This window comes from Podarcis liolepis, assembly GCF_965112155.1.
Source record: "Podarcis liolepis genome assembly, chromosome: 1".
NCBI lineage: Eukaryota > Metazoa > Chordata > Lepidosauria > Squamata > Lacertidae > Podarcis > Podarcis liolepis.
In genome coordinates, this window is record NC_139554.1 from 86,681,304 (window position 1) to 86,694,648 (window position 13,345).

Here is a 13,345-nt window from a genome sequence, read left to right on the forward strand (position 1 = left end):
TTATTCCCATTTAGCAGAGTGGGCTTACAGGTCACCGGATAGTGACTTGCTCAGGGCTGCCTAGTGAATCTGGGTCTAAAGTGGGGCTTAGATTGGAAAATCAGCCCACCCCTCTGTCTCTGTTGGATTGCATTGGTTCTTAGAAGCCAGGCAGACCTAGGCTCAGTGGTCCACAGATAATATCAGTGACCTCCACAAAGTAAAGAGAAACTGAAGTTCTCATTCTGCTCTTCACAGGGGGGCAACAGTCTAAGCTTAAGGCAAGATGGTGGTGACAGAATGGGGCAGTAATGCACCACCAGAAGAAATGCTGCTGGCACAGACATAACTTCTTCTCCCTTAAGTCGTCCATGAGCCCAGCCTACCATTGGCAACCACTTTCATTTGGGCTGGGTGCTTGCTTATTTTGTTCAGACAGATCTGAACAGGGCAGATCTTTGTTGAAGGTAGATGGACTTAGCACTGCACTTCCTTCTTCATTACCCCATTGCCACCATCCTTTGCTCGCTTCAGTGGAACTTGTGCCAGTGGTGATGCATGAAGTTCCAGGTAGCACACCCCTACTAGGGATTTTTGCATGGTTGATTAGGAGGTAGTGGCAGCCATGGTTCTTCCACATGTTCCTCTGATGGACTGTACTCTTCCTGGCACATTCATTGCTGTGCAATGGCCTGTTTGCCACATTGTACTAACAACATTCTGGACTGTTTGGACCTGACCATTTGTGTGGAGAGGGCACAAATATGCCAGTCAACTCCTCCAGCTGGCATGCCATATCCATATGTCCAAATTATGGCCCACACTCAGTGCAATTTCGCATAGCTAGTTCTTGGATTTTATCTAGGAATTGGACTGTATCCCCCCCTTTTTTTGCCTATGCACATAGGCCAAAATTCATGTGCCAGCCTGGCATGGACATTCAGGGACAGGGAAGGAGGGGATGATGTGCTGCTGCATGCAATGTACCAGTTTATAATAGTGTGGCCTCAGTCTTATTTCTAGGTTCTGCCATTCAGATATGCTTCAGTATCTGTCTTAGCCTTTACACCTGGAGGTATTTAAGCAGAGGCTGGACAGTCTTCTGCTTAGGATGCTGCAGTTGCATTCTGCATTGCATAACTTGCATTCAGCAGAGTGCTGGGCTAAATGATCAGGGTACCAGCCCTGCAACTCAATGATTCTTTGATCTACCATGGTCAGGGCAAAGGCTCTGACCTTCACCATTCACCATTCTTCATCTTCTTTTTAATAAAAGTTCCTCCTGTTCTGTTCTGAAAGAATTGCCTCCTTGCCATGGCCTTTTGATTTTTTTCTGTTTTCTTTAGACTGTAATGCAGGCTTCCTCAAACTTGGCTCTCCAGATGTTTTGAGACTACAGTTCCCATCATCCCTGACCACTGGTCCTGCTAGCTAGGGATCATGGGAGTTGTAGGCCAAAAACATCTGGGGGGCCGAGTTTGAGGAAGCCTGCTCTAATAAGTCTGTTGGGCTGTACACATCTGATGTACAGGAACAGTAACACGTATATCGGCACTAATTCAGGGTTGCAAAGGGGAGGACCCTGGAGGGATTATTCCTGTTGTTGAATGGGATGCCTTGTGAAGATGGTCTGGGTCTTTATTCCTCTCCTACTTTGTAAGCTATATAAGTAGGTGGAGATGGAATTATGGAGAAAGATAAAGACTTGCTGAGTCTTTCTCTCAAAGTGTTTCAAGGTGGGAATGAGAACAGATCCCAAATGAGAAGCATGAAATAAAAAGTACAATCATATTCTCCAAAGAAGCCAGTGGTGTGTTAAACCAGGATGGAGTATGGCCACAATGAACCAAACTGCTGGTCTGGAGATGACATTAGTGAAAGTGGAGATAAGGATCCAGTGGCAGGATCCAGCCAATCAGGGGTCACAAACTTAGCCCAGGGAGAAAGAAGCAAGGTTCAGTAAAGGGCAGGCACATTGATGAAGGGGGTGGAGCAGCTCCCCTGTGAGGAAAGGTTGATATTTTTAAAAATAGTTTTGTTTGACTCTCACAAGAAGTAGTGATAGCCACCAACTTGGGTGGCTTTAAAAGATGATTATAGAAATTAATGGAGGATAAAGCTAGCAGTGTCTACTTGTCATCCTCTACTTCCATTGTTGGAGGCAGTATGCTTCTCAATATCAGTTTCTGGGAATCAAAGGTGGTAAGAGTGCCATTGTGCTCAGGTTCTTGTGGGTTTCTCATAGGCTTCTGATGGGTCGCTGTATTGAACTAGGTGGGCCATTGACTTGCCCTAAGAGGCTTTATAATGTGGTGAGTGTTGCATGACCCAGTTATGCAAAATGCTCCTCATCTCAGTTTTGATGTGGCATAGTTCAGTTTTAATAGTTTATTACAACATAACCAGAGTCAAACAAATCATATGTGGCCATCATGTAAATATTCATAGGGCTACAAGTCCCATTTTGAGTATTAGTTTAAGGACATCAAAACCAGAATTTGAACTGTGATGCAGAAATGCCTGTTTTATTTCATCAGTAAATCAACTGCTAACTTAGATTTCATGCCAGAGACATTGGGTTTTAGATTGAATTGCAGTTGTATTTTTACCAATTCCAATTGGCTCATAAAAGTCTCACACATCTTGCATTCTCCCCAGACTCTGTTCATATGACCCAATTTCCCTGACAATGCCTTATCCCTTCTCAGTGCTGATGGTCACCCAATCACCCCAGAACCTTCCAAGGCAAAGTCATTGGCTCAGGCAACTTTTAGTCAAGAGGGCATTCTCAGCAGAGGTAATGCACTGAATCGCCGACCCTTTTCTCTCTGACGAAATTGCAAGTCAGTAATACATAGCAAAGTGATAGCCATATGCAGTGCCTTTATTGAGGTTGGTGGTGGTAAAAAATGATGTTCTGGTGATCATATCTTGACAAAAGTGCAATGAGTGCCAGTGCAAAATGGATGCCATAGGCAGCAAAAAAGAAAAAGGGGAAAAAAGCTGATGATTACTCCATATCATTGAGTACCATCACAAACAAAGCACTGGTCCTATGGGGAATGAGTCCATGTATGTGAAAAATCCATTTATGATTGTACAATCTCATTAGAATTGTAAAGTTCCTGTATTTTTTATTATATACACTCACACAAAGATTAACTCAAAGGTGTAATGCACTAAATATTTCAGTCATTTGAAATAACAGCACAAATAGAATGAACAACTAATCATCTTGAAAAACTCATTATTTTAAGTTTTGTCGTAACAAAACAGACAAAACACCACATCATAGCAAAGTGATTAATATTGTATTTTTGTGCTCAGAAACTCGTATTAGGCCCTCCATGTTGATACCCAGGGCAGTCTCTGATGTTTTTGAATTGGTTAGCTGTGTTGTATATTTTTTAAAAGTGACAGAACTACAGGCAGCAAACAGGACAGAATGCCGCTGTGTGCGGAGGTAAGGCCCAGGGTCAGGTGATATATGACTTGGCATACAGCACATATTAGGTACATATATGTCTGTGAGCAAATATTGTTGTCATAAAGACAAGCAATATCTAGGTTTGGTGCTTTAGACTGGAGAAACGTCACACAGTGTTTTACAAGAAGATCGTTTTTTTCAAAAACGATTTATCAGATGAGTGGAAAGAAATATGAAAGCATTTAACGAGTACAGCTCTGTTAGGTATGACATCTACCCAGCTCCCAAAGGCATCACGATAGCCGTATAAATAGATAAAACAGTTGTATTCCACGTGCAAGAGTTAGGGAAGATGACAAAGCTCTGCTGCTCCAGGGTAGCCCTTGCATCTTCACCTGGAGTGGGGAGACTTGCTGAAACAAGCCAAGGATATATGGCGGATTGGTGAGCAGTTCTTTGAGTGTGTGCAGCATGAAGTTCAGCATGCACACTAAACTGTCCCGCAAGAATGGCCAGCCCTTGTTGCTTGAAGTGTAGGCAGCCCTGTGCTTATGAAGAAAGGTGGGCACAGAGTTGTTCCTTCTGTTGAAGTGAATGCTGTGTCTGTTGGTGCAGGTGCTCTGTGAACTAGAGCTCTAGATTGGAGGCAGGAGTCACACTGTGTGGCTCTTTGCATGTAAAGGATATTGCCCTCTGTATCTGAAACCACATCACATACTGGATTGTGCTCAACTGCCAGAGGTCTTTTTACTGCTAAAACCAGTGCCTTGTTGTTGGGTCATATATATATATATATATATGATCGCAGGTTTTGGTGTCTTCGGGTGTCTTCCCGTGTAAGAGTTGGGGTGTCTAGGCGACGTTTCGACGAGGTCTCACTCGTCATCTTCAGGCTGGTGCTTTCGGCTTCTTGTTACTGGAACAGAGCAGGATCTCAGTGTTTGAGTTCCTATAAATACTGTTGAGGGGGTGTGGTGTATAGCCTCCGACGTTCTGGGCAGAGAGGAAGTTCCCAGGTTCGTGTGACTTTTCTTCTTTTGTTCCTTAATTACTTGAGGGATATCTTGAGTGATTTCTTGAGTGATATTCTGAGTACCACTTAGGAGGGTCATTAAGTGTGGATTAGTTGCTAAAGCTTTCGTGTCTTGACCTCTTGAGCTTGTGAAGAGTTTTTCTGAGAAGATGGCTGTACTGCACTTAGTTGTGCTCTGGCTTGGCTTCGTGTATAGGGGCGAGCTGTGGTTTTGTGCCCTGTGCCAGCCAGATCTGTGTAGGGATTGCAGGGGGGTGCAGCATCCGGAGGTGCCACTATGGTTTGGCTACTGGATGGTGTCTGTAATTTATCTGTGGAGAGGGTCTGGGTTTGGGTCTGGTGTGGTTGATTGGTGATGGCGTTCTGTGTGCCTCTGGTTCTGGTGTCGGTTTTTGTGGGGAGGGCTAATTTCCAGATGTCTGGCAGGCGGGACGTGTCGTCACGCTTGTTCATGTTGTGAGGGTGTTTCTCTATCTCGATGGCTTCCATGATTATTCTCTTGTGGTGATGTTCCATGTTAAAGAGCAATTTGGAATCTGCAAAATTAATTTCGTGTCCTGTTTCTTTCATGTGTTGGAAAAGAGAGGAAGTTTTTTCTTCTTTTTTGACGGCATTCTTGTGTTCTGCGATACGTGCATTTATTCGTCTGTTTGTTTGTCCAATGTACGTGGCTGGGCAGACTTTGCAGGGTATTTCATAGACCCCTTGGTTTTCCAACTGGATTTTATCTTTGGGGTTTCTGAGGATATTGGCTATTTTTTGGTTGGTGCAAAAGGCTGTTTTGATATTGTGTTTATGGAGGATTTTGCTAATTTTATCTGTAGTGCCCTTGATATAAGGAAGGAGGGCCATGCCATTGTTTTCTTCTGTGTCTTGGTTTTTGGGGGGTGTTTCTTTTTGGATTAGCTTCGTAACCCTGTTTTGCTGGTATCCATTGGCGATTAACACATTTGAGAGATTCTGTAACTCAGTTGTCAAGTGGTCTTTGTCAGCCAGGCGTTTGGTTCTGGAGATGAGAGTCTTGGCTACGGAGTTTATTTGTGCAGGGTGGTGGTGTGATTGTGCATGTAAGTAGCGGTTGGTGTGTGTTTTTTTCCGGTAGATAGTGTGTCCTAGGGAGCCACACGGGAAAGAAAAACTAGATAGCTTCCTCACACATCTCAACAGCCTACACCCCAAAATACAATTCACTATGGAAATAGAAGCCAACAACCAACTTCCCTTCCTTGACGTCCTAATCTACAAAAAACCTGATGGCTCCCTAGGACACACTATCTACCGGAAAAAAACACACACCAACCGCTACTTACATGCACAATCACACCACCACCCTGCACAAATAAACTCCGTAGCCAAGACTCTCATCTCCAGAACCAAACGCCTGGCTGACAAAGACCACTTGACAACTGAGTTACAGAATCTCTCAAATGTGTTAATCGCCAATGGATACCAGCAAAACAGGGTTACGAAGCTAATCCAAAAAGAAACACCCCCCAAAAACCAAGACACAGAAGAAAACAATGGCATGGCCCTCCTTCCTTATATCAAGGGCACTACAGATAAAATTAGCAAAATCCTCCATAAACACAATATCAAAACAGCCTTTTGCACCAACCAAAAAATAGCCAATATCCTCAGAAACCCCAAAGATAAAATCCAGTTGGAAAACCAAGGGGTCTATGAAATACCCTGCAAAGTCTGCCCAGCCACGTACATTGGACAAACAAACAGACGAATAAATGCACGTATCGCAGAACACAAGAATGCCGTCAAAAAAGAAGAAAAAACTTCCTCTCTTTTCCAACACATGAAAGAAACAGGACACGAAATTAATTTTGCAGATTCCAAATTGCTCTTTAACATGGAACATCACCACAAGAGAATAATCATGGAAGCCATCGAGATAGAGAAACACCCTCACAACATGAACAAGCGTGACGACACGTCCCGCCTGCCAGACATCTGGAAATTAGCCCTCCCCACAAAAACCGACACCAGAACCAGAGGCACACAGAACGCCATCACCAATCAACCACACCAGACCCAAACCCAGACCCTCTCCACAGATAAATTACAGACACCATCCAGTAGCCAAACCATAGTGGCACCTCCGGATGCTGCACCCCCCTGCAATCCCTACACAGATCTGGCTGGCACAGGGCACAAAACCACAGCTCGCCCCTATACACGAAGCCAAGCCAGAGCACAACTAAGTGCAGTACAGCCATCTTCTCAGAAAAACTCTTCACAAGCTCAAGAGGTCAAGACACGAAAGCTTTAGCAACTAATCCACACTTAATGACCCTCCTAAGTGGTACTCAGAATATCACTCAAGAAATCACTCAAGATATCCCTCAAGTAATTAAGGAACAAAAGAAGAAAAGTCACACGAACCTGGGAACTTCCTCTCTGCCCAGAACGTCGGAGGCTATACACCACACCCCCTCAACAGTATTTATAGGAACTCAAACACTGAGATCCTGCTCTGTTCCAGTAACAAGAAGCCGAAAGCACCAGCCTGAAGATGACGAGTGAGACCTCGTCGAAACGTCGCCTAGACACCCCAACTCTTACACGGGAAGACACCCGAAGACACCAAAACCTGCATTCCTGTACCCGTGAAAATCTACGAAAGCATATATATGATCCTATATATGATGTTGGGCTGCCCAATCAAGTTTGGTACCATGATCCATGGGAACTTAACCCTGGTACTCCTGCACCAATGAAAGTGTCCCCTACCCCCCACTATTTAGCGCAAGAAAGAAGCTTCCAATCTGACACAGACATTTCAATCTCCTGTCTCACCTTTCTCTCTTTTTCTTTTGACACAAAAATATAATGAACCGTCCAGCGGGTGCAGGTGGGAAGCATCATCATCACTGTCCTTCTCACTAACAGTGAACTTGAGTGACTGAGTGCTGACAGTATCGTAGTCAAAATGTGGGCCAGTGAGAAAGAAGAGGGAGCTATCAGTATGCTTACGTGATCCCTGTGGTATGTTGAAGTACAGAACATTTTAAAAATCCCAAAGGGGATTTCCACCCCCACCCCAGGATCAGTAATTTCCTGGAACCATAGAATGTGGACTGGAGGAAAAAATGGAAGACCAAGGGCAGCAGAGTGTGTTAGCCTTTCAGCTTCTAGGATCTTGGAGGAAGGTGTAGCTGACTGCCTTGAATTCTCAACAACAGCACCATTTTGTTGCAGGTCACACATGATGTGCAAGACTTGAAAAGTATGCTTCATGAGGCAGCAAGGAATATTTCTTTTGGACATGAGGGCATTGTATGCACCATACATTACATTAAAGACAGGTTTAAAGCGCATTTAAAAACATCACTTTCCACAAAGAATCCTAGGAGCTGTAATTTGTTAAGGGCGCTGGAAATCGTAGCACTGTGAGGGTTAAGCGACATTTAGCTTCAGTATACCTGAAGGAGCGTCTCCACCCCCATCATTCTGCCCGGACGCTGAGGTCCAGCGCCGAGGGCCTTCTGGCGGTTCCCTCATTGCGAGAAGCAAAGCTACAGGGAACCAGGCAGAGGGCCTTCTCGGTAGTGGCGCCCGCCCTGTGGAACACCCTTCCAGCAGATGTCAAGGCGATAAACAACTACCTGACATTCAGGAGACATCTTAAGACAGCCCTGTTCAGGGAAGTTTTTAACGTGTGATATTTTATTGTATTTTTGGTTTTTATGGAAGCCGCCCAGAGTGGCTGGGGAGGCCCAGCCAGATGGGCGGGGTATAAATAATAAATTATTATTATTATTATTATTATTATTATTATTATTATTATTATTATTATTATTATTATTATTATTATTATTATAATATTCCTTGGGGGGATGTCTTGTGCTTTAAAGGTATGGTGTATACATAGCCTGGCTTTATGCTTAAGGAAGCTGAGGTAAGCGCAGTCTTGTTCCCATTTAAGCATTCACCGTGGGCTTTAGAAGTCACAGGTAGTGTTATCTCCACTGTATATATTGCCATTGTTCCTCTCAGCATTATCAGCTATGATTTTGAAGGTGGAACTGTTGCATAAGCTGCATAATGCAAAGTTGGCAATGATCTCAAAAACAGGGTTTTAGCTCTGCAAGCCTGTGAGCAGATAATGGGCTGGAAGTGTCAGCATTTGGAAGATGGAAATGTGTACATGCCGAGGAACTTTGGCAGGAAAGTTAATAAGGATGTTCTGGCTTCTCTCCTTCTCTCTCTCCTTCTCTCTCTCCATCACACATGCATGCAAACTTTTGCTTCCTTTCTAAACTTTTGGTTGTTGTTTAACAAATTACCCAAATTTTAGTCTTGCCAAGTCTAAGTGTTGGTTAAAAAATAAAACGTCTCCTCTAAAATCACAAATTCATCTGTTATCCAATGCAAATATATCATATAAGCAAGGCCACTGATTCTTTTCTTGGGGTCTGTATACACATGCAATTTTTGCTTCATGGATGTCTAGTACTCTGATAGGTGGGTGCAGTAGTAAACACAGTACAATATATTTTTGTTGGGTGTGTAGTTTTTGGGGAACTGGAATTGGAGTGAGTCCCAAACAACTGCATAACTGACAAAATAAAGCCTTGTGTCCTTTATGCACTGGTAAGTTATTCATTTTCCAACAAACATGGTATATTTCATGCGGGGGAAATGTTGGCTATGAAGTGTCTGATTTGTAGCTAGGTATTTTAGGCTGCTAGGCCTTTGCTACTTTTACAAATTCTTCTTTCTTCACAGACTCCCTTAGGTGATTATTTCACATATGTCAACAGCAAATGCAAGATACAGATTAAAATTCCTTTCTTTGACACATAAACCTGCCCCATGGGGGAGGTAAAGTCAATAATGTTATATTCGATTTTCTAACATTTGCATGTTTTCCATCCACATTCTTAAATGATATGGACACTTTCATATCGTGTTTTATGAATAGCTAGTGGTTTTGTGCAATTTTTGCAAAGAACTCTTTGGACATGATAGTTGGCCTCTTACAGAACTCATCCTTCTTATTTTAGGTAGGGACAAATAACATCTTTTTCAGAGAGTTAAGGTCCTTCGACAGAGGGATCACCTCTCGTGATGCATCCCTGCTCTCAGCCCTGGCAAACAGGCTTGGCAGGTTTTTGCATTATGCCTAAATCCCCGGAAAACTGTTTGCCCAGAGGTGGTAACAAAATAAACATTTGTGAACTATATGAAGTGTTGTATGCCTCTACCACCTTTGATTAATTAGCTGAAGAGGTAAAGATCTTGCAAAGATCTTGGATGTGATTTAGCAGTTTTTCTTTTTCATGAGCTACTGGGTTGCCTTTGTGATACTATGTAGGAAACCTCAGTGAACATAAGAGCCCTACTGGATTGTACCAAGGGCCCAGCTAGTGCAGCACTCTGTTTTACAGTGACTGACCAGATGCCTACAGGAAGTCCAAAGCAGGGCATGAACACAGCAGCCTTCTTCTGCTCATAATCTCCAGCAACTGCTATTCTGTTTCTGCCATACTGTTTCTGATATGGGAGGTACTACATAGCAATCATGGTTGGAAGCCCTTGATAGCCTTAGGTGCAAGTTGTTGTTCAGCAAGGGAGTTTCCCAGCATGTTTTTCTTTTAACACTGTGGCTAGCACAGTTGGTTCACAACTAAGGCATAAGAAACCAAATGTGCTGGTGTTACCTTCTGGATGACCTAGCCAGCCATGTCCATAGGTGGTGACAGAACAATGCAAAATTCTACTCCTATAAATAATTTCCTTAAGCTGACTGCATCAGACAAATCTTGTGTAAGCAAGCTTTGCTTTTTTCAACACAGGCTTTAATAGGTATATACATAAAATTCTGGAGGGGTTTTGATCCATAAGGGTTGATGAGAGCAGGCATAATTTAGGAGTTGACCACTCACAGATAGGTAGAATGTATGGATCTTGGAATATATCTACCAGACTCAGAGCACACCTTGCGGTTGCCATGGAACTATCACCCAAAATGAGTTCAGTGTGGCAAGTCACGCTTGTTGCAGCCATAATATCTGCAAGCACCAATCATTTAGATTGGTGCCATCAAGTGGCGGTAAGGCCAGAATGGGGCTGACACACCATGGTAAAGCCATTTTTAAAGCATCTCTGGTGACTGTAACCTATGCTGTACCCCCCAAGTCAAATCCTCACATACAGGTACTTTGGGTAGGGCTGTGAACCAAAGCTAATTTAACAAAAAGGGAAAAAAAGGAAAGGAAAACACTTCAATGAAGAATTAAGGCAAACCTCACTGAACGCCTCCAGGCCCAAACAGTCCATTAACTTAATGCATTTTTATGTCAATTGCTGTGTTAGGTTTTCATCATCTATCCATTATTCATGCTTTGATTTATACCTACCACCCCAGTCTTAGAAGATATTATGCTGAAATAAGTTGCATCGATTTCAGTGGAATGCACTTCCACATAAGTGGCTTAGGATCATAGCCCTGAGTGCATATTTTATCAACCATACTCTTTGTTTTGGTATAGTGAAAACTTATTTTGGTTATAAGTTTCCATGTGACACAGCCAACAAAATATACAATGCAGGTGATGTGTAAAAGAAAGCAATAGATGTGTGGGCATTATGTAATATCATGACACTTGCTCAGCTTCTAACTGGGACCAGGCAAAGTAGAACGACATTTTGCTAGGGCTTAGTCAGTTTCGGGGCACAGTGTGAGGTACTAGTGCTTACTTTCAAAGCCTTTTAGATTGGGACTGGAGAACCTGAAACTTTGATTGATTTATAGCAATCTTCATCCTTCAGTGCCCCCCCCAAAAGCTCTCACAGTGGCTTACAAATATCAGTAAGACAGTCCTTACCCTCAGATTTAGAATCTAAAAGCCACAACACAAAAGGAAGAGGGACTGAGGAGAAGGAAAAACAACAGAGGCACCTGATCTGAAAAACAAAGTTCCTTCAACAATCAGCTGCAGTGAAAACTGGAAAGAATTAGCCAAAAGTTGTTTCCCATTTTCTCTTCCCCGTAGCCTGATGTAATGCCTGCTGCCAGGTATGAGGGACAGGATTGATTTGATAATTTTGATTCTTTAATTTGTGTACTGCATAATATATTTAAAAATATATCTAGGTGGTGTACAGAAAACAGAAGCAGCAACAAACAATTTAAAGAAAATATTACAAAGGTGCAACTGGACGCCGCCTTCTGCCTCAGCTGCAACAAAACATGTCTCCTCACACGGACACTGCTTCCAACTGCAGTATTCTGGGTATGTCTGGGAAATTCCAGATGTATGGCAACCCTGAAATCCATCATGCTGTCCAATAGACCATACTTGATACCATCAGTAGGAAATGTCTGACAGAACACTTCCCCCTCAGCCTGTTGTTCCTGGTTGTGAACTCTGAATAAATCACATCCATTATTTACATTTCCTTCCCAACTCAGCCCGTCTTTAATAAATTAAAATAATAATAGATTCTGATTCTTTCCCCTCTGTTTCTGAGAGCCTGAGAACTATGGATTGTGGGTAAGAAATGTGGGCAGAGGAGGAAGTGAATTTATTAACAGGAATGACTGAGAGGGATATTAATGGGTATATGTGATGTGTGAGGAAAGGTTAAAGGGTCTGGCTGTGTTTAATGAAAGTAAAGATTAAGGCAGGAATGGAGGCCCCTAGAAAGACTCAAGGATATGCCCAAGGTCACTCTGGGAGTTTATGGCACAGTTGGAATTGGATTCAGGCCTTTGGAGGCTGGTGGCCTTTCAGGAACATGTGCTTTAACTGCCAAAGTCACCTTTCGTCTGTTTAAACTAGTGCCCCTTTCAGTGCTTGTAGTTTGGTGCTTGTCACATGACTGGAGTCGGTTAAATGCTGATGTGTTTTGTTTGCTCTTTGTTTTTAAGGGTTTCTGTATTTGCTCTAGCTGTGTTTCGCAACTTTCCGTTTAATAGGTAGCCCTCTACCTATAAATCTGGCTGTACACTTTGGCAAAGGGGTAGCAGTGGATTTTGGATTCAGACTCATATAGTTACGCACGGCAGAGACCTTTCGCATGAGAAAGGGACCACCCAATTTTGCATTCATAGCCAAGCAGACATCTAGGCTGTGTCTGCACAGCAGGATTTCCCAGTTACATTTTGTGCAATTTGAGTTCATGTTGTTTAGAGGACGGAGGTCCAAGACCTGCAACCAGACCTTGAGCCAATGTTATAACTGTTGCCCTAGAAATACTACCATTTTGAAAGCAAGCTGATATAAATACTAATGCTCATACTTCCACTTGTTAGGAAAAGATGCACTGGCCATGTTTGCCTGTAACTCATAACAGTGGTTTAGCGGATGACCCTGATTGAAATGTCAGACTTGCGTGCTGCCAGTCACCTGTACTCCTCCCACATGGCCAAAAAGGAGGAGTTTAGTTTCACTTCTAAAGGGTCAGGGCTAGGTTATGGTTGCATTCAAACGAACTATCCTGATTTAAAGCAACAGTGAGTTCCATAAGAGTGTTAAAAGGTTTTCACTGTATGCGTGTCATTGTTCCATACATATTTTCATTGTACTATAAATCTCTTTGGGATGCCTTGTGGGAAGTGAGTCATTCATCAACAAAGAAATGTCAACTTGGCCGACTGCTGTTTGCTTTAAACTTAGAATCTCTGGTTCGAAAAGAAAGCTAAGCAGGGATGCTTTAAAAGTGAAACTAAACTCTGCCACACTCTTTCCCCCGACTCCATTGGTGTGAGGAGGAGAGATGATGGAGCAGGGAGGAGTGGGGAGCACAGCCGACTTATCTATTTAGTTGCCATGTTCATTTCACCTACGTTTCACAAAACTATATTTCATGTGCATTCACGAAAAGCAGCCAATCTGCCTCTCGAAGGAATAATGCAGGAAGCACTTTAATTCCTTAGCTCCACCTTT

General features: G+C 43.0%; 1 protein-coding gene across 25 annotated transcripts in view; it reads left to right on the forward strand.

Annotated features, from left to right (window-relative positions):
• TNS1 (tensin 1) overlaps nucleotides 1-13,345 on the forward strand; it is a 331,981-nt gene that overhangs the window by 131,109 nt on the left and 187,527 nt on the right. The gene's annotated exons all lie outside the window — the stretch shown is intronic.